General features: G+C 48.3%; 1 protein-coding gene and 1 long non-coding RNA gene across 3 annotated transcripts in view; both read left to right on the top strand.

The window, feature by feature from the left end:
* The first annotated feature begins 96 nt into the window (after positions 1–96).
* Positions 97–7,336, top strand: LOC127482025 (uncharacterized). The gene is made up of 4 exons (XR_007908406.1): positions 97–656; positions 5,379–5,673; positions 6,146–6,285; positions 6,614–7,336. It is a non-coding gene; the product is annotated as an uncharacterized LOC127482025 (long non-coding RNA).
* Positions 7,337–10,019: 2,683 nt separating this feature from the next.
* Positions 10,020–25,392, top strand: part of SLC23A2 (solute carrier family 23 member 2) — a 58,200-nt gene continuing 42,827 nt past the window's right edge. Inside the window, exon 1 of one of the 2 annotated variants that reach the window (XM_051811841.1) lies at positions 10,020–10,146. The gene's annotated coding sequence lies outside the window, so the exon portion shown is untranslated. Of the gene's footprint in view, positions 10,147–24,758; positions 24,977–25,392 lie in introns of those variants that run through there. The other variant, XM_051811842.1, reaches the window with a different exon arrangement.

Below are 25,392 nucleotides of genomic sequence, written 5' to 3'. Positions count from 1 at the left end.
AACCTGGGCTGGGCAGCAGGTTCCTGACCTTGGTCCTGCAAACATTTCAGTGGAAGTTGTATGAAACACCTGTGGAAATGAGGGGGAGAGAATGTCAGGGCCATAAATACAGCCCCAACCCAGAGCCTGGGTGCAAACACACAAGCACAATAAGCAGCAGCATCCCTGGTGCTTCCCTGGAGCCCATCCTGCAGGAACATTCAGCCCAGCCTGGGTTTGCTTTCTGTCAGCTCCAATCAGCCAAATTCAGCATCATGCTGCACAGAAAGGCTCGGGACAGAAATATGGGATTTGCGTGGCATAAAAGACACGTAAAAACCCCTTGGGGCAGGAGGAAATGACTCAGCACAACAGCTCTGTCCCTTCTAATGGGATTTGTGCTTCAATCCTGCCCTAAATGAGTGTCTCCACGTGCTCTCCACACTCCTCCCCCTCGTGCCTGATCCTTAAAAGTCCCAACATTGGCCCGTTCATACAACTGCTCCTCATGCCTTGTGCCTGTCCCTGAACCAGCCCTGAGCTTTCTCCTGGCCCTTTTCTTGAGAACTTTTCCCAAGTTCTCAACTTGCAAAGCCCCTCCAGGACTCCTTGGCTGATCCTGCCTTTCTACCTGGCCTCTCCTCGTCGCTGCCCTTGGAGCTGCATCCCTTCAGCAGGTCAGTGAACCCACCCAGCCCTCGGCTCTCTCTGCTCTCCCAACCACCAGCAGAGACCTTTGGTTCCCCTCTCCCAGCTCAGGGAACTCAGCAATCCTGCCTTCACTTCCTGCCTTCTCAACCTGGTGAAAAGAAACATTCCTTGCCTTTTTCCCAGAGCTCTGAGTTAATCCCAGCTGTGCTTCCCTGCTCCAGGGCAGGTGGCACTTTATGTTCCAGCCTCCCGTGGGAAATGTGGATGTGCACGTGCACAGCAGTTCCTTTCCCCTTCCTCAGTACACAAACAGCTTGAGGGTTTTTAGGAATGTTGGATTTAACTAAAAACAGCCCGGACAGTTCAGCAAGGCCATGAGAGGTTCCTGCCTCCCAAGAGAGTTGGCTTTGTCCTGAGATGGAGCCAAGGGTCAAGGAGGGGGAAAAACTTAATTGTGGATTAGGAATTACTGTTCCCAAATGACTTAATTGACTGATTTGCTTCTCTGGGCTTGGGCAGATTTCGTTTTGTGTTGTTTTGGTTCTTGTTACCCTGAGGCCTTTCCTTACCTGCTCTCTCCATGTCAAGGAAGGTGTTAAGAAACTCCTTTCCATGGGAAGTGGGGCAGTTATTGGGATCTGTTTGTGGCCTGACTGGAGAGAGCTCAGCTCTGATAAGGATCAGGAAGTGACACTTCCTTCCTCCACACTGTACCTGGGTTGGATCCTGAGCCCTGCTCTGTGCTCATCCCTGGAGCAGCACAAAGGCAGCAGCACAGACCCACGAGGTTCATGGAGAGCTTTTCCAGCTCTGCACTTACAGAGAGGAACCAAACTGTGCTGAGTCTTCTTTGGGAGGACGTTCAGCTCCTGGGAAACAGCAGGTTTGGCACTGAAGCCAAAGTTCTGAGGAGGAATCACTGTTTCATCCTGGGCTGTTAGAACAAAGGAGAACAAATCCACCAGTCACCACTAATTAATTTTATTTTGAAATATTTACTTGGGCTGAAGTAGTAGCTGCTCTTAAGTATTTAAAGGATTAGCTTCCTGCTAGTCTGTCGTGCCTGCAACCATTTATTTAAGCTGTTGCTGCAAATCGTGCTGTTAACCTGTCAGGAGAGGCTTTAACCTTCCTTCCCCTGTCAGTGGCAAGTGCCTGGTGCACGTAGTCCTGCTGATGGGACAGGGAGAATTAATACACCCCCAGGCTGGTCTTCTGGGCTCATTCCCCAGCTTCTTCAAGGAGGGGGAAGAAGAAATGAAATGTGGTGATAATTGTCCACACCAGGATATTGTAAAGCCCAGGGAGGGGCTGTGAAAAGTTTAGGGAACATGAGCTGTTTGGAAATGCATCCCACTCCTGTTACCAGGGTAAATAATTCCCGTCCCTCCTGCTGAGCTGCCAGCAGGCAGCAGCTCCACTGCACTCAATGCAGCAGCCTGACCTTCACTCGTGTTTCTCAGACCTTCCTGCATTGTGTTTGGTGCAGGTGGTCAGACCCACCCAAACCAGCTGCCCAGGGAGAGTTCAGTTACACAGAGCAACAGATTCTGAGCTAAGGGCATGTTTGGCAAAGGGAATGTCAGTGGATCTAGAACAAATCCATGAGGAGTTGAGAACTCACCTCAGCCAGGATTATTTCTTGCTCTTACACACATATTTAGTGTAAAAGGGAAAGATCTCAGGTCCTTAAACCTTCAAATAGTAATTAGCATCACCATATAATTTTCTAGCAGTCGTTTTCATTAACATGTCATCAGAAGGAGTCTGCCAGCTCCTATAATCCTCATTTCTCTTGTCTCTCAACACTAACAGTCCATGTCACAGCACGACTCCTTCCCTGCTATTTGGGGTGGTTCTTTTCCAGACAAATGCCTTATTTTCTCTGTATTTGGTACTGCAGGTCAAGTGAATCCTCTCTGCCTTTCGTTGCACGAGAACAGAGGCAGGATTGTAACTCGGCCAGTGCAAATGTGCTCCTAAAAATAGGCCAGTGGATGGTCTCCAACTTCAGACACAAAAAGTGTGTTTGTAAAGGTTTCTCTTTGTTGTGTGGCCACATTTCAGATCGCTGAGGAGACACTTCAAAGTTCAGCTCCCAAACAGCTCGTGGGTTAATCCTCCCGCATGAAACAAAGGCAGCTCTTTGACTGGCCCCGTGGTCGGATGTGACTCGGAGCACTCGGAGCTGGCAGCAGCTCCACTCGGGATTTATCAGCCCTTTAGCAGGGTCAGTGCTCCAGGACACTGTCCCAGACAGACGCCTCCCCACCCCGGGTACAGGCCGGGTCTCCAGAGGTTGAGGAGGGCCACATCCCTTCTCCCACCTCGGCCTTAGGCATGGAAAACAATTTCACAGTGGCAAGAGGGGCCAGAGCTTGCAGGACACTGCAGTGACACTGTTTGGCACCAGTGATGAGCAGCAGAAGTGGCACTCCAGGCAGGGAAGGAATCAATTGATTAAAGGGCAATTTGGGGGGAGAAGTTGGAGTTCATTGTTCCAGGCTCTCTCTGGATTTCCTTTTTGTCCTTCCTCTCTGACTTTGTTTGGGCTGTGAGCCCTCCAGGGCATGGCCTGTGCCTTCACCTGTGTGCAGGAACCCAGTGGGGGAGCTGTGCTGAGTGAACTATAAATAGGAGCCTGTCCAGCCCTGTGGCATCCGAGCTTGCTAAAATTGCCTGCTCTGCACTCCTGTGACAAGTGTTGACTCAGCTGTCGGGGAGAGGAGGAACTGAGAAGTGTCTCCACAGCGGTTCCAGCGCTGGGGCTCCCTGTTGAGCTCTGCTTTGGGCTCAGTTCTCCCTTTGCCTCTGGGAGTTCTGCTTTTTCTGTGTGTCAGTGATGATTCCTGGTGTCTGCCCGGTGACATTTGGGCAATTCAGTTTCAGAAGGACTTGTGGTGTCACCTGTTTCACTGCCCAGCTTGTGCCTCAGCACCTCACACTTTTATTTCCCTTTTGCCCCTTGCTGGAGGAGGTTGGCTCTGCAGCAACGTTTTTGTGCCATTCCCGATGTCACTGTGTGGTTTTGTCACTCTCTGCTCACACTGGGGATTAAATGAGTGACAGGGATAAAAGGAATGAGGAGGTCCAAGCCCATCCCTTCTCTCTGAGAAGGTTGTGGATGTTCTTTGGGAATGACTTTCAAGGGGGTTAAAGCAGAGATTGTGCCTGCTCTCACTTCTCTGCTGAGGGATGAGTGAGCAACCACGAGGGTGCTGCCTGTGCTTTGCAGAGTACAGGACCTTCACTTGAACTCCCAGTGCAGGTGGCTGAAGAAAACCTCTTTTATTCTGTACTAGAAAATCCTTCTAATGTACTTAAAATGATTTTGTGCACCATGTCCACACCCTGCTCAAAGTAGTTGAAGCGGGAATAAGTTGCTCTGGTCCTCCCTACCCACACCTGTCCACAGAAGCTGCAGTTTATGGACACAGCTTTGAACAGCCACACGTGAACGTGACACGAGGTGGCAAATCCCAGCTTGGCTCCTGCTTGGAGACCATCCCTGCAGATGCCACAGGCTCCCTCCTGGCACAGAACACCAGGGTGAGTGGGAGCTGTCAGCCCTGGGCTCCTGCAGAGCCTCTGCTGCTGCCACAACCACTCAGAGGCAGGAGATGTGGCCCCAGCCACTCAGCATTTCGGCAGGACAACCTGGCAAAAAGGGAGCAGGGGGATAAACGCAGCCTGCTTTCCTGGGCCCCTCCTGCTCCCACTCTTCCTGGGAGTTAAGGGCTCTCTTGGCTAATTTGAGGGGCTGTGCTTTTGAGAAGAGGACTGGGAATGAACCCGGAGAGGTGACTAAGCCCATCTCCTCCTCTGTCTGACAAATCCAGGCTTTGCTCCTGACTCAGCAAATGCAATGTCATCCCTTGGGTACAGCCCTGAGGTAGCAGGCAGAACAGCATCAAGGAAATCAGCCTCTCCTCCAGAGCCCAGCTGTCCAGCTGAGTTAGTGTCACTGGGAGCATTCCTTATTACCCTTCCTTCCTTGTATTCCTGCTAAAGCTGGGGTGAAAACCCTGTGGCCACTGTGGTTTGAGCACCACTGAAGGGAGCAGAGGAACCTGTCCTGGGTTGTTTGTACTGTCCTGGATTGTTTGTTCTGTTCTGGCTGCCAAAATCTCCTCTCCATTTACAAAATACTTTGCATATCCCAAGCTGAAGGAAGGTCTCCTCTCTCCAAAAGCCACAGAGGTGAAACCATCATGACACGACCAGCAGGGACCCAACAGTTCTGCAACAAGGCAGATTTTTGTCTCCTGCTCACCTATTGATTTATTTATGATGTGAATTCAGGCAGCTGTAACTCTGCAGTCTCTGCTGTTTCTCCCCTGATATCACAAGCACAGCAGCACCTCTTGGATCTCTGGCTGAACCCTCTGTAATTTGAGTACTTGGCCCAAAGTGGCCTGAGAGCCTTGAACCAAAAGCTCTCTTTGCTACCAGGAGCACTTTGCACTAATTAGACGTCATAAAATTCTTCCTGCTTCCATTTTCAGATGACAAACTGGAGAGTTGAGCTCAGCTGACAGACCAGAATTATGTCAGTTCAGCTTCAGAAATCGTTCTGAGGAAAAAATACAGTTTTTCTAACTTTATTTCCATCTAACATTGGGGGGAACAGCAAGTTACGGCTGTTCCCAAAAGAAATGATAAATTCCTGTGGCTCAGGGAGCAGGAGGTGTTTCCCACTCAGGTGGCATTTTAACCAAAGGTTGTTCACTTGCTGTCCTCCCCCCCAGAGAACAGAAACCCAGGGTCTGCCCAGCTCAGAGTCCTCTTCCCTCCCCAGTCACCACTGCAGATTACAGAGAAAGAGAAGCAAAAATATCACTGCTGGTGAGTTGTTAATTTTTTTGCCATATTTTGGGGAGCTTCCATTCAGCCCCAATGCAGCTGTTGAAATAGCAGGAGTTTCATTTTTATTTTGTCTAATCCACTAAAAGATGTTCCTGTTATCCATACCCATGTGTGCTGGGCTCTTCTTAACCTCTGGACTCCAACTGTGGGATTCACATAAAATATTGTTACTATGAGGTGAGGCAGACTCTTTTATTTTGATTTAATTTAATTCTATTTTATTTTATTTTGTTTTATTTTATTTTTTAATGTTGTAAAAAACCAAACTCAAAACACACCAAGAAAACAAGATGGGGGATTGCAAATGAGCTCTGGATCTCAGACCCAGCCCAGTCAAAGAATCATGAAATGGTTTGGGTTGGAAGGGCCCTTGAAGACCATCTCATTCCAAGCCCCTGCCATGGGCAGGGATGTCACTCACTAGACACCACCCTCGGATGTGAAGTTCTGAGTTGGTGTTTTGGAGATCCAGTGCTCAGATCAACGATTCACATCACGACTGAGACAACACTTGGGTTTAAAAGGGAAATTTTGAGCAAGAGACGGCGCCAAAAACATTTCAGAGTTTAAATTTATGCCAGTAATGTCCATGCTGCACCTCAGGAAAACCCTGACCTGCAGCCCTGTCCTTCCCATTGGATTCCTACAGGGCCATGAAAAAACAACCAGAATAAAACTGGTGTGCTTGGGAAGTGTCCTTACGAAAGATCCATCAGATTATTGCGATAGTTTCGTGTCCCTGGCTGTGGAGAAGGACACACAGCCTGGGCTGAAGGCTCAACTGTACTGGTGAGTACAAAGAGGGAAACTGGGATCCCAGAAAGCCAGGCTTACAGGAATTTAGGCCAGTCAGGGCAATTCCAGAAGAAATTGAGGCTGTATAGTTTTATTGAACACTGGATGGAGTGGGAAGACTGGCAGAAACCTTCTGTAGTGAGTAATTGTCTGGATGCAGCAACAGCTCAGCAGCTCAGGTAAATCCCTGAGTGAGCTTTGAGGAGCTCAGCTAATCCAAGTTAGATGTGGGATAGAAAGGAAAACAAGGGGAATGTGTCTCGGACCTCAAAGGTCTGCACGCTAAATGTTTAATGGCTGCTAATTTCTTTTCCTCGTGAAGGACGTGCATGTGGCACATCCTGTGGCTCCAATCCCAGCTTTTTTATGGTCCTGTGAGTCATCCAGGCAGAAAGTGACTGAATGCTTTGATACATACCTAACTTTAATAACAGGAATCATATATGCCAATAATGCCCGTAAAATGATCCCTACTTCTGTAGCAGGACAGCGTGACAGCATCAGCTGGGCTCTGGCTCCCTGAGCAAGTGAAATGCCAGGGAATTTTCTCAAACTTTACAGCACAGAAGGTCACCTGGAAGGGAATTTATCTATTTAAGAGGAACAATGGACTGGAAACAGCTTTACTGGATTTGAGACTGTGGTTCCAGGAAGTCCAGCTGTGTCAAATTCAATTCTTGGAGCACTAAATCCACCTTTATCATCTTTTCCCTGTTTGTCCTTGGGATTATCATGACCCCGAGGTCTCTTTATCTGTTAAATTCCAATGTGGCTGATGCATTTGAACTTCCCCCTAGCAGATCTCTTGTTGTACTACCTGGATTTCCCTCTGCCACCTTTCACCTGGGGAGGGCGGGTTGGAAAATTACAACCCTTAAAAATAAAATAAACAGAGCTGTGTCTCTGTCACTGATTCCTGAGCACAGGAAGGCCTTGTAGGGAGTCCGAATAGACACAATCCATCTTCCTGCACAAAGTCCTGTCAACAGCAAAACTGCTGCAGCCTTAATCAATCTGGTATTACTAAAATGCCCCTCACATCACTCTCCACCTGACCAGCAAAGGCTTTTAACATTTAAAAGCTGCACTAAGTCTCTGTATATGTTTGGGACAAGGCCAAGTATCGAATGATGCCAAGGGATCAATATTGATGATCTAGAGCAGCGCTGTGACTTGGCCCTGCCCTACATAGTTCTCCATATGGTTCATTGGAAAACCTTTTAGAGGCTTAACAAGGAGAGCACTGCAGTGAACGTGGGCAAAAATGCACGAGGATAAGCACAAAGGCTCCAGGGGCCTCCTGGGGTCTCTGGTCTTACAGTAAGCCCTGGGGTTTAATGGGATGGGATGAAACCCTCTGTGCAGGGAGGTGGGATGGAAGGGGTCGGACAGCTGTGGAACAAACACTCTGTAAACATTCCTGCTTGGCAAACACTGAGCAGACAGCCACGGTGGAGGCAAAGACCTGGAAGATCAACAAAGACCTGCAGGTCTGGGTGAAAAGCTGCACTGGAGCACAGTCAGTGGCAGGGCTCGGGGAACACAGGCTTTGGGATGCACAGGCTTTGGGATGCACTTGGGGCTGTGAGGGAGGAACCTTAATAAAATAAGCAACAGGGTTTGGGGGCTGAAAGCTCAGTGTGGGTCAACATTACCTCAAGGACACTGTGGGAGGGAGCAGGGTGAGAGTTGTGTTGTGCAGTGGGGAGAAGAGGCAGAGATTAGCAGAGGTGGCTTGGGGGGCTCAGCCCCAGCTTCCCAGGAGAGCCCTGAGCGGCGGAAGGTGCCGTGAGCTGGTGCGTCAGAACTGCATGTCCTGGAAAGCACAAGAGGCAAATTAAAGCAGTTAACGCTGTCAAAACCCATTAGGAAAGTCAGATGTTGCCCAGAGGGACGTGAGGGAGGCAGCGTCCAGTGCTGGTACCAGAGCACAATGTCAGTGGTGTCTGAAAACAGTGGTGTCTGAAGTCCCGCCATGGGCTGGGGGGAGATTGTGTCAGATTTGTCCCATCTCCCTTCCAGAAACCCGTGGAAATCTCAGAAAAGTGGGATTGTAGGAAGAAGGATGTGGGTATGGTGGAGGTGTCATCTTTTGGGGGACTCAGCTTCCTTAGCCTCCTCTAGGATGAGAGGACATGGCATTATGCTGTGCCAGGGGAGGTTCAGGTTGGACATCAGGAAGAATTTCTTCACAGAAGGGGTGATTAGACATTGAAAGGGGTTGCCCAGGGAGGTGGTGGAGTCATTGTCCCTGGAGGTGTTCAAGGAAAGACTGGACATGGCACTCAGTGCTCTGGTCTAGTTGGGATGGCAGTGTGGGGTGATAGGTTGGACTCGATGATCTCAAAGGTCTTTTCTGACCTAATTGATTCTGTGATTCTGTGATTCTTTTGCTCACTTCCCTATTGTAAAAGTTGGATTTTTCTTAAAAAATAATAATTTAAAAAAATCCCAACAAACAAAGCAAAAACCCAAAGCAAACCCCCAAGAGGGCCAGGGCCACCACTGTGGTCCCTTCCAACCTTACACATTCCATTTTTCTGTGGTTCCATGACTTGTCTTTCTAGGATAAACCCCTAATATGTGACTATAATTCGAGATATTCCAGAACCACCTGGACACAACCTTGGGATGACCCTGATGGAGCAGCGAGCTTGGACCTGATGCCCCACTGTGTTCCCTTCAATCTGACCCTTCCTGTGTGTCTGTGATTTGGGTCTTTCTAGGATGAACAGTTAAGAAATAGCTGTAATTTGAGATACTCCAGAACCATGTGGATGCGATTCTGTTCCACGTGCTCTGGGATGATCTTGCTTGGGCTGGACCTACTGTGGTCCCTTCCAACCTTATACGTTCCACGTTTCTGCAGTTCTGGGACTTGTGCCTTTCTAGGATAAACCATTAATATGTCACTGTAATTTGAGATACTCCAGAACCACCTGGACACAACCCTGTTTCTTGTGCTCTGGGATGACCCTGCTGGAGCAGCAAGGTTGGACCAGTGACCTACTGTGGTCCCTTCATCCTGACCCATCCTGTGTTTCTGTGACTTGTGTCTTTCTAGGATAAACCATTAATACATCACTGTAATTTGAGATATTCCAGAATCACGTGGATACAATCCTGTTCCACAGGGATGATCGTGCTTGAGCAGGAAGCCTGGACCCACTGTGGTCCCTTCCAACCTTAAGGCATTCCATGTTTCTGTGGTTCTGTGACTCGTGTGTTTCTAGGATAAACCATTAATATGTTACTGTAAATTGAGATATTCCAGAACCACCTGGACTCAACTCTGTTCCATGTGCTCTGGGACCTTGAGGTTCCCCTTCTGTGGTGCCTTCCAACCTTACACATTCTGTGTTTCTGTGGTTCTGTGACTCGTGTGTTTCTAGGATAAACCATTAATATGTTAGTGTAAGTCGAGATATTCCAGAACCACCTGGACACAACCCTGTTCCATGTGCTCTGCTGGCCCTGCTTCAGCAGCCAGCTTGGACCAGATGTGGACCACTGTGGTCCCTTCAACCTGACCCCTCTCCGACTGGTGCTTTTCTAGGGCAAACCGTTACCACGCTCCTATAATCTGGGATTTTTTATTAAGGAAACAGGACAGTTTTTCCCCCGCGGAGGGGCCGCCATGGCGGCCGAGCCCTGAGGGCGCGGGCCCGGCCATCTTGTCGGGGGGCGGAGCGGGGCCCGTCCCGCCCCGTGCTCTGCCTGCCGGGGCCGCCCGGCCCCGCCGCACTCGCCGCGGACGCCGAGGGGAGCGGGTGCTCAGCGGCCGCGGGGAGCGGAGCCCGAGGGGAGCGCTGCCGCAGCCCCAGCGCCATTGCCGCCCTCAGCCCGCGATGGCAGGTGAGCCCGTCCTCGCCCTCCTCCCGCCGCCGCCCGCCCTGGGGGAGCAGCCCCGCCGCGCTGCCCCGCCGCGCTCTGCCCTCCCCGCTCTGCCCTCCCACCACCCCGCGGGTCCCGCCCGCTGGCAGCCCCGGCCCGGCCCCATCCCCGCGCGGCTCGCCCCGAGCTCCCCGCGGGCCGGGGGTCGCGGGCTCCCCGCAGCCTCCACCATGTTGCCCGGCCGCCGTTCACCTTGGCCGCGCGGCGTCCGCCCCGTCCGCGCCTCCGCTGCCCTGCCTTTCATTTCGCGTTTCGCGTGCTAAATAAACCCTCCGTGTGCGCTCTCCTGCGGGCTCGGCATCGCCTGCAGGGGCTGGGCAAGGGCCGCGGGGGATGCCCGAGGTGGCACCTGCGGCGGGGTCACCTGCCCGGCGGGGCCGCGGGGGGATCGGTCCCCGGGTGGGGTGTCGGGGGTTCTCTGCCTTCCTTTGGCATCGTTATTTTTTTTATTTGATAATTGGTTTTTTTTTTTTTTTTCCTCCTTTAATCTGAAACAAAATGGGTGGCAGAGCCGTGAGCTTGCAGATGGGATGGAGAAATGCAGGTTAATTCTCCCCTGGTCCTGAAGGGGTGGCCTCGCTCTTCCCTGATCCCGTTCTCGTGATACGCTTTAAAGGGTTTTTTTTTCCCCTCTTTTAATTATTTGTATGCCTTTTTTTTCCTTTCTTTTTCAGTGCACATCGAGGTAGTAAATATTTCAGTTTTCTGCTTTTGACTTGAGAGCCGCGTTCGATATCATGTGTGGTTTTCTTTTGTTTTAAGGTACATTTTGGATAGAAATAAGTGATGTATGTAGCTCAAAAAAATGCCTGAACAAAGCTTGTTGAAAGCCTTTGATTAGATTTCCTCACTAGAATAACAACTAACAACCATTATCATTCATTCCTGTTATTAGTGGCTTTTGCCTTTTCTCGGAAAAGCTGGGAATGAGGCAGAGGCTTTACAGTTTCGTTCTTATCCCTTCATTTTGGAGCCGTCGGTGTCATTTTGGAGACGGGGGAGCCCAGCCCTGGGGGCAGTTTGGGTTCCCCTGGCCAGGTGAGTGCAGGCAGGGCTGACCCCAAAGGCAGCAGCAGCAGAGCCAGTGGAAGATTCTGGCAGGGAAGGGAAATCCCCAGATGTGTTTTAAGACAAGGTAAAGACCTTGCCTGATAATTTTTTCCATCTTATCATTTCCCTCACACAGCTGAGTCTCACTACAGTTCAGTGCCAGGTAAATACAAGGTTTTCTGTTGCTGATGAGCTTTATTTTTCAATAAAAACACCAAATGCTGTGTTTTCACAGGGAGCTTGATATGTCTGTGTGTTCTCACTGCAGCACAGTGCTGCCAGGCTTGAGCAAGCTTTAAATTACCCAGTTTAAGCTTACAAAGTAAGCTGGTTTGGGTAGTGCTTTTCCTGGCAGGTGGAGTTTGATGCAGGCTGTAAAACGAAGTGGAGGAGCAGGACAAATGCTGGAGTGATGAGCTGCCCAGTGCCAGAGCCAGACTTAACTGCACACCTTGATCTGCCAGCTGATTTCACTGGATCAAGGATTATTGCAACAAGTAGCTCAGGTTAGCAAACTGAAAAATAATCTTGGAGATATGTAGAACAATTGGATTAGTAGTTGATGAGCTCTCACCACCCCACTCCTACCTCCAGTCATGATCCGGATAGCTGGAAATTAGAGCAGTATTAACCTGGAGATGCACTGAAACAAATTCAACCTTGGGCGAGCAAGGAGGTTAAACAAACCCCGAGATTTTTATCGTGGATTTAAACAAGCCTCTGGCATTAGTAAAAATGCCAGCAGGACTTAAAAATGTCTTGTCAGAGCCCTGGGGATAAGAGGAGTTAACACTGGGATTCTCAGGGGTGTGTTGTGCTCTTGCTGGGCCTTAGCAGGCCGCATTCATATAGTTTAAAATCCATGGCAGCCTGTCACCCTGCCCTGAGCCAGGCTGAGCCTTGCTGAGCTGCTCTCTCGAGGCACCCGGCTCTCACGGAAGGAGCAGGGTGGGAATGAGGTTCTCTGAGCACGGGCCTGTTGCTCGTTCTGCATCTTCAGCACGGGAATAGATTGGAAGGAAAAGCAGCTTTTCAAATGGGATGATTTGGACTGCAGGTTGATGGGTGTTTCCTCTGAGGACAATTTAAACAGCCCCCATCCATCACCCCCTCCCGGCCCTGCGATGACCCCTGGGTGGCTGCTCAGCCGGGGATTAGCCCCTAAAAACCTTGTGTTTGTATGGAAAACCGCTTCTGTCTGGGGAATTTTTACCTGCTCCTGACCCTCCGTGAGCCCAGGTAGATCTCAGTGTACCTCCCTAAATCCGGACTGGGTGGAATCTGTGTCGGGGGGAGGGACACGCTTTTTAAAGCTGCTGAAATGAGCATTTCTGTCTTCTGTAGTTTAGTCTAACAGGGAGTTGAGTTCCAGCGGAGAAACCAAAGTCGTGTCTTTGTTGGTATTGTTTGGGTGGAGAATCTGTTCTTCAGGGGGAGCTTGAGATAATGGCAGTGTTTGAGGGTTATATTGGTTTTTTTTCCTAATAGAAAACTTTAACTGTGGATTTTCCCCACGTTCTTTAGAAGACTCGTTCGAAGATGCTGCATTTGCCATTTCAAACGTTTTCTGCCTTCGATTCTATCAGTATGTTTTGTTTTTTCATTGATTTTCTTCCTGGTGTAGCCAAATCTGCCAACTTCCTCCACGACTGTCCTGCAGTGCTGTGTGGCTTTGTTGTGCTGTGTAGGTTGATTGGAGACCATTGAAAACTAAATGGGTGTAACTTCACCCATTCTCAGCGTGGATTCCTCAGCGAGGGGCTGTTAAGCTGCTCTGACGACCTGGTCCGACCTGCAGCATTTAACCTCTTCCAGTCCCGGAGTGCAGGGAAGCCACCTGGAACACCCTTGGGTGACAAACTGGTGTCCCACCCAAGGTGATTTTTGGAAGATCATTGAATCAGGGAATGGTTTGGGTTGGAAGGGACCTTGAAGTTCGTCTCATCCCACCCCCTGCCATGGGCAGGGACACCTTCCACCAGCCCAGGCTGCTCCAAGCCCTGTCCAGCCTGGCCTTGGACACTTCCAGGGATCCAGGGGCAGCCACAGCCTCTCTGGGAATTCCATCCCAGCCCCTCCCCACGAGCAGAGGGAGGAATTTCTTCCTGAGGAGATCTTGTTCCACTGTAGCTGTTCTTAGTGTGAACCACATTGAGAAATCTCAAGCCCCGAAAGTTTCTGTGGGGCCATTTCTTCCTTAGATTTATTTTGCTTCCAAACACTTTAGCATTTGTCCTTACTGGAGGAAATGCAGATGGCTGCACAGAGCCCTTGTTCTTCCATCGAGGATGATGGTTTATATGTGGCTGGAAAAATGTATTTTTGTATCAAGTCTTCTTTATGAAGCCTTAGTGGTCAGGACACTGACTGACAAATTACAGGGGGGTTTATTTTACTTAAAAGCTGCAGGAAAAAAAATATTGACAGTTAGGATGAGTAGAGAGATGTACTCCATGATGTAGGGAAGGCAGGAAGAAAACAAATGATTCCAGTGGAAGCTCTTGCCATGGTCCCCAGCATTCCCGGGGTGAAGTGTGCTCAGACACTGCCAGCCTGGTGGGGCTGCACTCAATATTTCTGTCAGTACCAGGGAGCACATTTGCTTTATGGCCAAATGTTTTCAGTTGCTGTGAACTGTCTCGGGACAGGCTTTCTTTGATGGCAGGAAAGAAATGTGATGGTGTTTGGCTGTTTTCGGGTTATGGGAAGGAAATGCTTGCTGTCTGAATGTTCTGCTGGAGATGGATCTAAATGGGGATTTCTTGCCCGGTAATTTGGCCATGAAAGGAGCAGAGCTACTTCTTTGGAAGGGGAACTGGGGTGTTGAGACATCTCTGGCAATTGGTAGGGGAAGGAAGGAGGAGGGAGAACCCGTCTGCTAGTTCAGAAACCTCCTGTTCGAGTTTTATTTCTTCCTCTCAACATTAATCTTGGCCATTTCTGTTGCCAAACAGCAACACGAGTGTGTGTGGCACCAGGAATTCTATGTGCATGGTCATGCACGACCTGTCCCCTGTGGTTTCCTAACCCGAGGTGCTCCAGAGGGCTGATGAGCTTATTTTTTGGTCCTGAATGTTGTCATCAGTCTCGTAAATAGTGACTCATCCTTCTCCCTGTTCTGCACAGAGCTGTGACTCTTTTCCTGGCTGTGCTGTGGCCCCAGAGCAGGGTTGGGCTGCTGGGCTTGGAGAGCTCTGGGATGGTTTTGGGAAGGGGAATTGGCCACCAGGGTCCCAGCCAGGCTGTGCTGGGAGTCCCAGAGCACGATTTGGTTGTCTCTCCATCCTGTGTTGTGGGAGAGGATGGAAATTGTGTTCCTATCCCACAGCTCCTCTGCTGCAGAATGACTGGGCTTGAGGTAATCGTAAAACTACTATTTAATGGGTTTATAATTAGAAACTCAATGATCTAAATCTCCCTGTGTCTCAGTTCTCAGGCCAGAAGATGCAAGTGCTGGCTTAGGGAGGGGAATGCACTTAACCAACCAAGCGTCTGCTCTTCAAAATTTTATTATTATTTTTAAAAAAGCAGCTTCGGGACAGAATAAACATTGTCCTATTTTGGTAAAAGGGAGTTTCACCAGAGTTCCTTCTCACCGCGTTCAGGCAACCAGGATATTTTATTCCTCCCCCAAAACCTGTGTTACTGTGATAATATCAATGTGTATTGGTAAGAGAGTTACACGGAGGGGGAGGGCACGGCTGGGCTTTAACTTGGGTGTTCTGGAGACTGATCCATCTCTCCCCTTGGAACGAGGGATGTTTTCATCTTGGACTTGCGTCACCAAAACGCCTGAGAAAACAAGCTTTGTCTGAGAGCTGTATTTTTAGGAGCAGATGGGAGCAGAGGAGTCCAGTTGTAGTTGTGGAGGAGGAGCTGAGAGTGGCCACAAGGTACCTGGGAGTATCTGAGCTCTGAAAGCAACAACTGAGCTGGTTTCTGTGTGTTTGGATTTATCCAGCATTTCCCTGTTATCTCCTCAGTGATAAACGGGACTGTTTAAATTTCTCACCCACTTTACACTTGCTTTAGATTAAAACTGCTTGAAGGATGGGCTGGAATGAGTCTAAATGGTGATGGGGGGGGTTGACTCACCATTATTTAGTTTTGACTGTTTGGAAATGTTCTGACTCACTGAACTGATGCCGACTGGCTCAGTGTCCCCTAGTTTGCGATTTGTTGTGGGAATTTATTTTTAAATCAAACTATTGCAGGGCCTGTGTCGTTGCAACAGTTGGCTGAAGCATTTTGGGAATGCCTGGTAGCAGGAAAGTAAGTGAAAAGCGACTTCAAGGGGGGGTTTATGCCCTGACATTCCTGGGCATTAACCTCGGGTGGAGTCCTTTGGGCTCTAAATGGAGCGACACATTTTAATTGGATTTACTCCTGTTTTGCATGGCCGTGAAATGGCAGCCCAAGGCAATAATGCCCGTTTTAGTGGTTTGCTGGCTGTTACACACCCGGGAGATTGTAAAAGTTAAGAGAATAAAGTGCAGCTTTAATAGGGAGGTGCCTTAAACACTAATGCTCTCGGCTGTGTTTATGTGCTGAGGTGGTTAATGTGCCTTTAGTGGATTTATCCCACTTTTCCAGCTCTCTGCAAGTCCTGTTCACCTGGTGTTAGCAAAGGGAAGGAGATGCTGGAGATCTTTGACCTCCAGAGCCTCCATCAAACACATCTTTGCTGAGCACTCTCTTCTCTAGCCCAGAAGTCACCCTCTGAAGGGTTTCTGTTTTTACTGATCTTACTCCTTTTATCCCTTACCTGGCTGGTCCTGCATTTAAGATGAAGCTCAGTGGTGCTGCTCTGCTGTGGTTTTCAAGCAAATAGTGTGTAAATGTTCTGAGCAGCATTCAAGGTCATGGAGGGGCTCTCAGAAAACAGACACGTGACTCCCTGTCATGACTTTCACTTTTTATTTAGGAGCTTGGAAGGGGAATAAAATGCTGCACTGCAAAGTTTTTTTTTGTGTGCTGAATGAAATGCAACTGTCTCAGGGCTAATAGCACTTAGTGGACTGTGCTGTGGGAAAGTTTAAACTTCCACGGAGTCTTTGAATCCCTATGACAGGAAAAAACATCATAAATTCTAAGTTTGCTCTGTTTATTATTTTCCCTTTGTGTGGAGAATCCTGCATTCAGCCCCTCACCATGCCTGAGCAAAGGAAACACATCCTTGTTTTTGCAGCCTCTAAAGCACCAACTCTTCACAGGTTATAGCAGTTTTTTTCTCTCCCTCTTTTTAAATTTTTTATACAAAATGAATTGTTTCTGAAAGTTCACTAAATATTCCTGATGCAAGAAGCATTTGCTTGGTCATATTTTAACAGAGTGGGAATTTTGATAGAAGCTGAAAGACTGTTATTTCCTGATAAGCATTTCGTCATATAAAGGCAAAACCTAAAGAATAATTGGGACTGACAAGAAAAAACTGAAGATGCAGGTCTGGATTCTGTAGGCTCTGACTGCAAGACATAGTTGCAGTATTTTCATGCTGTTCTGTGTCCTTTCATATATGGGAAGAACAACAGTTACCAGTAATTTGCTGATATGGGATGTATTTGCTTCAGTACCATTTCATTTTGTGTGGAATTTTGGGAGGTTCTGCTGAGCAGAATCGTTATTATCAGTGTAATTTTACAGGGCTCTGGTCTGGGTTATTCAGCCTTTTAGACACTTTCTATCTGTAGTTTAGTTCAGCTGACTAACAGATGATTTTAAAACTCAAATAAACCATTAAGTGGCTGGATGAGTGAATGGGGTTTGATATTTTTAATACCCAGGTGCCAGGGGGTTGTTGTGGTACAAGTCAGGATGTTTTCCTTGTCCGTCTGTCCTGTTGGCAAATACCAGAAAAGGCAGAGGACGGGGGGACTGAGCTCTTTTGGAGTCATGATCCTGCTCACAAAAACAGATGTAAAAAGCCACCCCTGCAGCAGGGGAAGAAAGAGCTGCTGTGATGGGGAGCCTTGGTCCTTGTAAACATCCCCTGCTAATGAGCTGCTCTGCCTTGGAAGGGATCAAACACATCTAATGCTTTTCATGGAGATGCCTAATCAGGCACAATCGAATCAAGCAAAGCTGTCAATTAAGCCCTTCTATTAAATTTCTCAGAATTATTAGAGCTCAGTATTTTCTGAGCTCTCCTCCTTGGCTGTTGGGGTTTGGTAAAGATTTTATGATCAGTTTAACCCCAATTTTGGTTCTCTCTTAGGTGCACTCCATCTGCGTTGGGCTTTTCTCCTAATTATTCAAAGGGCAAAATGTGTGCTGAAATCATATTCCTCCAAACAGCAGCAGCAAAGAGACCTTGCATTTAGGCAATGCCAATTAAGGAAGGATAATTGAGCTAATTTTTTAAAAGCAGTGCTGTACACACATCTGCCAAAGAGCCCTGAAGGTGAAGCAACCAGTAAGGTACAACGTTAAACCCACAGTAAATTGGCTAAGAAAGGATTGATTTCCTGGCAAAAATCACAAAAAAGTATTTCACTAAAGTTTGCTTTTTTTGGACTTCTTTGTAAAAGTCTTGCTGAAAACAAAAAGTTTTCCTTCAGTAAACCATACATTGCATAAATATTATTGTAAGTACTGTGAACACTGCTAAAATATTATAATTCTCTGTGCTTTTCCTGAGCAGTCAGTTCGGTGTCGAGAGCACTGTTCCACTTCTGTCACTCCAGCAGCAGAATTCACTTAACCTCCTTTAACAGTCCTGTTGCTGGGAGGGATATTTAATGCATTAATATATATTTAATGCATTCTTAATTACCCTCTTACGCAGGGAGGAAAATGTTCAAAGCCACTGAGCTAAATTACCTCCCCCATCCCCGCGTGGTGACGTGGTGTGACGTACAGGTGGGGTGGCAGCTGGGTTCCAGCAGGTCCTGGGTACCTCCTGCTCCCCTGGTAATCCCTGTGGATCCAGGGGATGGATCACATGATGTACAAATGCACATTTATGAGGAGTTGATGCTGGTTGCTGGGAAAGAACCCCTTCCACCTGAGCCTGCCTGGAACAGGAGCAGGGCAATCACCCAGCAAGCCTGGCTGAACACAGGCTCCATAAACACTCCAGGCTTTTGGGAAATTAATAAATTAGTAATTGCTTGGCTTAACGTGTGGGAATCAAGTGCAGGGCTGCTCACAGTTGTTTGGTGTGTGGGCAGGGAGGAGGGAGGGCTGGGCTGGCTTCAAAGTCATTAATGGCAATAATGACTTCATTTTTCCCTGTGGCTGTGGGAAACCAAGCTGTGCTTGGGGCCAAAGCTCCTGGGGCAAACAGTTGGTCAACAGTTATACCAGTAGTGATATTAGCATCTATTACTGGTAATAAAATGAATAATAGCACCTGGTATTGATAATGTAATTCATAATAGCACCTATTATTGGTAATATAATTAATCATTGCATCTATTCTTGCTCTGTGGCACCAATAGATGATCTGCTTGTGCTCTGCCTTTTACCAGTTCCATCTGAAAATGATTCTTGTGCCATTTTGGGGTTGGGCTCCATGTAGAACTCCAGGGGCTCTAAATCCCAGTGTGGTGACATCTCACTCTGGGAAGGGCTTGGGGCAGCTGTGCCAGGATTGCACTCCCAGCAATCCTGGAGCCAGAGGACATCTTTCCTGCAGAACTGAGGGACTGGGAACACAGCAACACAGCAAAGCACAAAAAGCACATGGAAAAATCACACTGACTCTCCCCCTCAGCACTTGGAAGCCTTGAAATGTTTCCTCTCCAAGTGGTATAAATTTGCTGATTATTCCCAGGAAAGATTTGGAAGTAATCTCGAAGGAGTGAAAGAGCAAGGAGGGCATAACTCTCCCAAGTGGATAATTAAAAAGAAAATTAAAAAGTGTGCTAAGTTGAGATTGACCTGTGGCCATGCTTTGAAGATTAAAAGGGCTCTTTTCCTTTGGGATGCAGGAGGTTGGGGTTGGTGGGAGCTGCTGGAGCACTTGGGCAGCACTGCAAAGCTGCATTTGCTGTTTGCTTCCTGAGCCATGAAAGAGATCCCAGGATCACTGCTCAGAAATAGGGATATCTGCTGTTTTCCTGCTTTTTTAAGACACTTAGTCTTGCAGCTGGAGTTTTTTAACCTGCCTGCTCACGGTGTAGTGCAGGGAGATTTTGAGGCATCCAAGCAATTGGTTTATTGAATGCAAAACCCTGTGAATGACTTTGGGTAGAAATGTTTTGCTTTCAGAAAATGAAAATAATGGCAACTTCAGCAAGAGGATGGGACTTTGCACAGCCTGTAACAAGATTAGTCTGCTGGATTTTTCTGTACAGGAATGTAGCCCACACTTTAAAAAGTATTAGCACCAAAATCAAGAGAGAAAGTGGAAATGGGAGTGTGCAAACGAGATGGGAACAGCAGTGGGAGGGTCCCTGCAGGTTGTTCCAAGCCCCATCCAGCCTGGCCTTGGACATTTCCAGGGGTATCTGGGAATACAGGAAGGTAACGATGCCTTCAGAGCAGCCACTTCTCATGGTGCTCTGTTGCCCAGTAAACAGGTTTTCTTTTGTCAGTTCTTACAGAAAAATGATTTGAGCTTTTTGCCTTTAATTCCCAGCATACCTTGAGGTCCAGGAAAGATCTGGGAGTCTCACTTAGTTTCTGGATGTGGTGAATACAGTAGCAGGTCCCAAAAAGCACATTTCTTCCCCATTAATTTTGGAAGTGCTTTGATCTGTGCCTGTGGAGTGTAGGGCTTTGGCTTCAGTACCCTTTTGTTGTTGTTCCTCCTTGAAAATGATGCCTTACTTCTTGCCCAGTAATCAGCCACAGGTATTTTTGAAGGCACTTCCATCTTGTAATTAGTTTTTTACTTAGAACTGTTGGTCTGCTTTGAACATCTGGGTTCCTCTTATAAGGGTTTTAAAAGACACAGTTGCAGGAAAAGTTCTAATAAACACTGCAGTAGGAGCTGGGAATTAATTAGGATTTTAAGAACAGAAATTGGGGCACGAAGCTGGAAAAGTGGAATTTGCCTGACATGGATTATCCCCAGGTGTCCTTTCTCTGGGAGAGAGGGATGTACATTTGGGTGTGTGCAGTCAGGTGCAAGGGGGGATGTGTCAGTCGGACCCAGGGCTGTGCCTCACTCCTGGAATTAACTGGGAAGCTTTCAAAGCAATTACAGTAATTCCTGCTGTATATTTGATTATTCAGCATTAGGGAAGAGCAGTAGATGGTTTCATATTAAAGCAGATCTCCTGGTAAGTGCTTTTTCAAGGAATTTGTAATTCAATGGATTTATAAACATCGCTCTAAGATCAAACTTAATAACTTAGTCTTACTGCTGCTCCCAGTTGTGGGTGGAAGTGGATCTATTTATTCTGCTGTGTGTGATGCTATTTTCTGTGTTTGCTGTATTATGTTTAGTGTGTTCTGGAGGACGTTCATGGGAGGCTGCTGATTAAATTGAAGCCGATGTAAAAGATTACATATTTGCTGTGGCTTTGGGAGGAAGAACACTTAAATTAGGAGATTGCTACAGAAATGTAATCAGGAGACTCATTGAGCTGTCAGAAATGAGGCCTCCTCCACCTCACCCTCCGGATGAGACAGGATGTTCTTCCAAGGAAGATGTGGCTCTTCTGACAGTGCTTGTGAGGCATCTGCCAGGCTGGGGCACTGAGATCATGGAGCAGGGAACCTGGGAGCAGTGTTCCAGGGGCTGCATCACTCCTGCCTTTCTGTTTTTCTTGTTCTTACCTGGCCAGAGGAAGGTTCACAGGAGGGATTTGGTTTCCAGGTTTTGCAGTCACTGGGTCACATCATGATCAGTTTGAGTGATGGGAGATACCCATTGTGTGCCACCCCTGTGCAGAGTTGTCAGTGCAGGGAACTTCAAAGAAGGATTTTATCCTGCCTGAGCTCTGTAAAACTAGGGAAAATATCCTCAAAATAAATATTCCAGCTTGGAACATTGTCAATACTTCACCCATGTGTGCCTGACAGCAAACATAATTTGGCTGGAGCACTTGGAAGTGTTGGTTTGTCCTCAAACTGAACACTGGGTATCTGAGAAGAAGGCAGAAAAATGGATTTTCTCATAATAATCAAAGTGAACTCCTCCTAGGAGTAACATTTCCAAGCAAGAGAAATGTTCCTTTTTGCATTTCTGATATTAAGCAGGTGATAAAAATGATGAGTGGCTGTGTCTGATCATCACAACAGAGCTCCCTGTGCTGAAGAAGAGCAAGATAAATTGTCTGCTGTGATTTCAATAAACACAGAGAGCTCTCAGCTGTTTATTCCCACCTGTCACAGCATTTTGGAATTTGAAGCTGCACTGTAAAATACTTCAGTGCTTCAGACAGTGGAGTTATATCTTGAATTCAGCTTGAGCGTGGCTGTGATCCAGTGTGAGGAATTTTAACCCCAAACTCCACAAGTAGATCTGTCCCAATATTGGTCATAGAAGCTGGGATTGAAGTGGAAATATCCAGATTAGTAGGTGGTTTATTTGACTTTAATCACTGAGTGTAAATGCTAAGTAATCAGAAATAAATTGTTTGAATGATGAAATTCTCCTCTCACTGGTGATGAATTTTGGAGCGATTAGTTTTAATTGCAAGGTAAATAGACAAGTCTTCTTTAATTGGGTGCTTAAGTAATGTTAATTGCATTGAACTCAATTATACTTTGAACTGTGATATTCAGGGCAAGAAGCATTTGAGTGCTTGGCATTGTTTAATCCAACTATTAACAAAATTCTGGACATTGGAGTAAGAAAGCAAAAGTCGTTTTTCTTTCAACACCTAAAATTTTTCTCTTGCCATTGATCACTTAGTCCTGTGGCTCCCTGTGAACACATCAAATGCCTTGAATCTAAAATCATTCCCAGCATATTCCTGAAAAGTATCATAGATCAGGGATCTTCAGGCAATGTGGGGACCTGCAGTCCATCAGTTTGTGTTTTGGGGTCTTAAGATATGATGATGCTTGTGTTAAGGGCTGTAAAAACTCTCCATGTTGAAATTTAGATGTTTGTGATTGTGAAAACACTTGGAATTTGGAATGAAAAAGTAAAGGGAAGAATCATTGGAACAGGAGCAAGTGGAGGAGGAAACTTTTCACCATCTCTTTGCAGTGGGGATTAAACGCTGGGACATCCGTGTGTTTGTGTGTGCACACACTGCATAAAGTGGAGATCCCTGGATTCCCTCCGTGGATCCCAGCGAGGGATGAAGCAGGAGCCTTGCCCAGGACAGGCTCCCAGTCCTCCCTGCCCTGTTCAGGCGTTGGGGCTTTGCTGCAGGAACAGGCACCCCGCGATTCCTGAGCCGCGGCCGAGGGACGAATCCCAACTTGTGTTTGGCTGCCCGGGCTCTGGGGCCGGGGCAGCTGGGTGGCTCCACACCTTTGGGTGCAGAAGGGGCGTTTTGGGTGCCGTGAGCTCATCTCTGCCCTGCAGTGAGCTCGTCTCTGCCCTGCAGTGAGCTCATCTCTGCCCTGCAGCGCTGGCTCCTGGCCGGCTCTCAGCTGGGTGCGAGCGGGGAGTCACTGCCGGGACATTCGGGCAGGAGCTGCTCCTTGGGGCTGCTTTGGGCTGGTTTGCTCTGGTTATCACTTCTGTGTCAGTTGTAGACTGATGGTGTCTCCTGAACAGTGCAGGAGATGGTGTGTTTGGAGAGGGAAATCTGGTGAGGAGGTGGTGGAACTCGGTGGGAACTTGGGGCAGGGGCAGTGATGGGGTGAATTGTAAAGTTCAGAAGTGTGAGAGCAGCCTGAGGCTGTGCTGTGCTCCCTCAGAAGGGGAGATGGGTCAGGGAGAGAAGAGGATATGCGTGAGGAGGGACTGGACATCAATTATGGAATCATAGAATTGCTTAGGTTGGAAAAAAATCATCGAGTCCAACCATTCCTCCAGCACTGCCAAGGCCACCACTGAACCATGTCCGAGTGCCACATCTATGTGCCTTTTAAACACCTCCAGGGGTGGTGACTCACCCACTTCCCTGTGGGTGTTCCAGTGCTTGACAACCTTTTATTTATTTTCTGTTGGATTTGTTGTTGTTTCCAGTCTCTCACTTCTTCTCGTGTCCCTCTGCATCTCACCCCTAACACTACACAGTTTTCCTCTGGGGAGGTGAGTGAGCCTGGCACAGCTGTGTTGGGTGCTTTCAGTTCCCACCAGGTTGTGCATCACTAACCCTTGTCTTGGGAGAGAGCTTGGGGACCTGTGACCTCTCCAGAACGTGGCTACTGCTAATAAAAATATTTTCGTGCAAGTGCACAAGGGCAGCTCCTGGAGAGGAGAAAACCCCGGCCCAGCTCACAGCTGGGGCAGCCAGGCATGTAAATATTTACGCCACTTGCATTTTGGGGGCTGGGATTTCTCCCCGCTGCAGTCTGTGTCAAAGCCTGGAGGCTCCCCTCGGGTTCCTGCCGTGCTCCGGGGCTGTTTGCTTTGTGTAAGCCGGGCGGAGGTGTGGAGGAACCGTGGAGTAACCTGGCTGTGTGTGCAGCAACCCCACGTGTGTAACTGTGTGTGTGTGTGCAGTAACCCCACGTGTGTAAGTGTGTGTGTGCAGTAACCCCACGTGTGTAAGTGTGTGTGTGCAGTAACCCCACGTGTGTAACTGTGTGTGTGCAGTAACCCCACGTGTGTAACTGTGTGTGTGCAGTAACTGTATGTGTGTAACCGGGTGTGTGCAGTAACCCCGCGTGTGTAACAGGGTGTGTGTGTGCAGTAACCCCACGTGTGTAACTGTGTGTGTGCAATAACCCCACGGGTGTAACTGTGTGTGTGCAGTACCTCCACATGTGTAACTGTGTGTGTGCAGTAACCACATGTGTGTAACTGTGTGTGCAGTACCCCCACGGGTGTAACTGTGTGTGTGCAGTAACCCCACGGGTGTAACCAGGTGTGTGCAGTAACCCCACGTGTGTACCTGTGTGTGTGCAGTACCCCCATGTGTGTAACTGTGTGTGTGCAGTACCCCCACAGGTGTACCCAGGTGTGTGCAGTACCCCCACGGGTGTACCCGGGTGTGTGCAGTACCCCCACGGGTGTAACTGTGTGTGTGCAGTAACCACAGGTGTGTAAGTGTGTGTGTGCAGTACCCCCACGTGTGTAACTGTGTGTGTGCAGTAACCCCACGTGTGTAACAGGGTTTGTGCAGTACCCCCCGGCTGTACCCCGGTGTGTGCAGTAACCCTGTGTGTGTAACTGTGTGTGTGCAGTAACCCTGTGTGTGTACCTGTGTGTGTGCAGTAACTGTATGTGTGGCCGTGTGTGTGCAGTACCCCCGCGGCTGTACCCCGGTGTGTGCAGTAACCCCGTGTGTGTACCTGTGTGTGTGCGGTACCCCCACGGCTGTACCCCGGTGTGTGCAGTAACCCCGTGTGTGTACCTGTGTGTGTGCAGTACCCCACGGCTGTACCCCGGTGTGTGCAGTAACCCTGTGTGTGTACCTGTGTGTGTGCGGTACCCCCACGGCTGTACCCCGGTGTGTGCAGTAACCCCGTGTGTGTACCTGTGTGTGTGCAGTACCCCCCGGCTGTACCCCGGTGTGTGCAGTAACCCCGTGTGGCCGTGTGGTGTCCCTGCCCGGCGTTGTGTAACCGGGCTGGGGTTGGACACCCCGCGGTTACACAACGTGGGAGCCCGGCCGCTTATAAAAGTGCTCCCAGGGAATGTCTCCATCCTTCCCGGCCGCGCCTCCCTCTGCTCCCGGAGCTGGGAACGCTGCGGGCACCTCTCCACGCCTTGGGTTCTCAGGTAAGACCTTGGAACTCACAGAGCTGCAAAAATTCAGCTGCTGTAGGGTCAGCATTATTAATCTGAAAAACCTGAGCTTGTCGGTTTTAATAACTTTAGTCCTCAAATCTTTAAGATGCTGAAATGTTTCATTTTAAAGTGTTTATCGCTGTCTCTTTTTAAAATGTTTATCGCTGGAAACGCAGAGTCAAAAGTGTTTCCCCTCTGTCCTGTTTACATGTAAACTTCTCCTTCCTTTTAACTTTTAAAACGGGGAAAATTTATGTGAGGTTTATGTAGTAAAAGGGAGATTTTAAGAAAGCTTGAGCACAGAAGTGCAGCCTCTTGGTTAGTTTTTGGAAGTTCACTGAGTTCCAAATCTTACTAAGTGATGTTAAATGGAAGTGAAATATTTATTTCTGGAGAAACCTAATAGA

This window comes from Manacus candei, unplaced genomic scaffold (assembly GCF_025592945.1).
Source record: "Manacus candei isolate 608988 ecotype Guabito, Panama unplaced genomic scaffold, ASM2559294v1 h1tg000084l, whole genome shotgun sequence".
Taxonomy (NCBI): domain Eukaryota; kingdom Metazoa; phylum Chordata; class Aves; order Passeriformes; family Pipridae; genus Manacus; species Manacus candei.
This window is presented reverse-complemented; position numbering and strand designations above follow the sequence as displayed.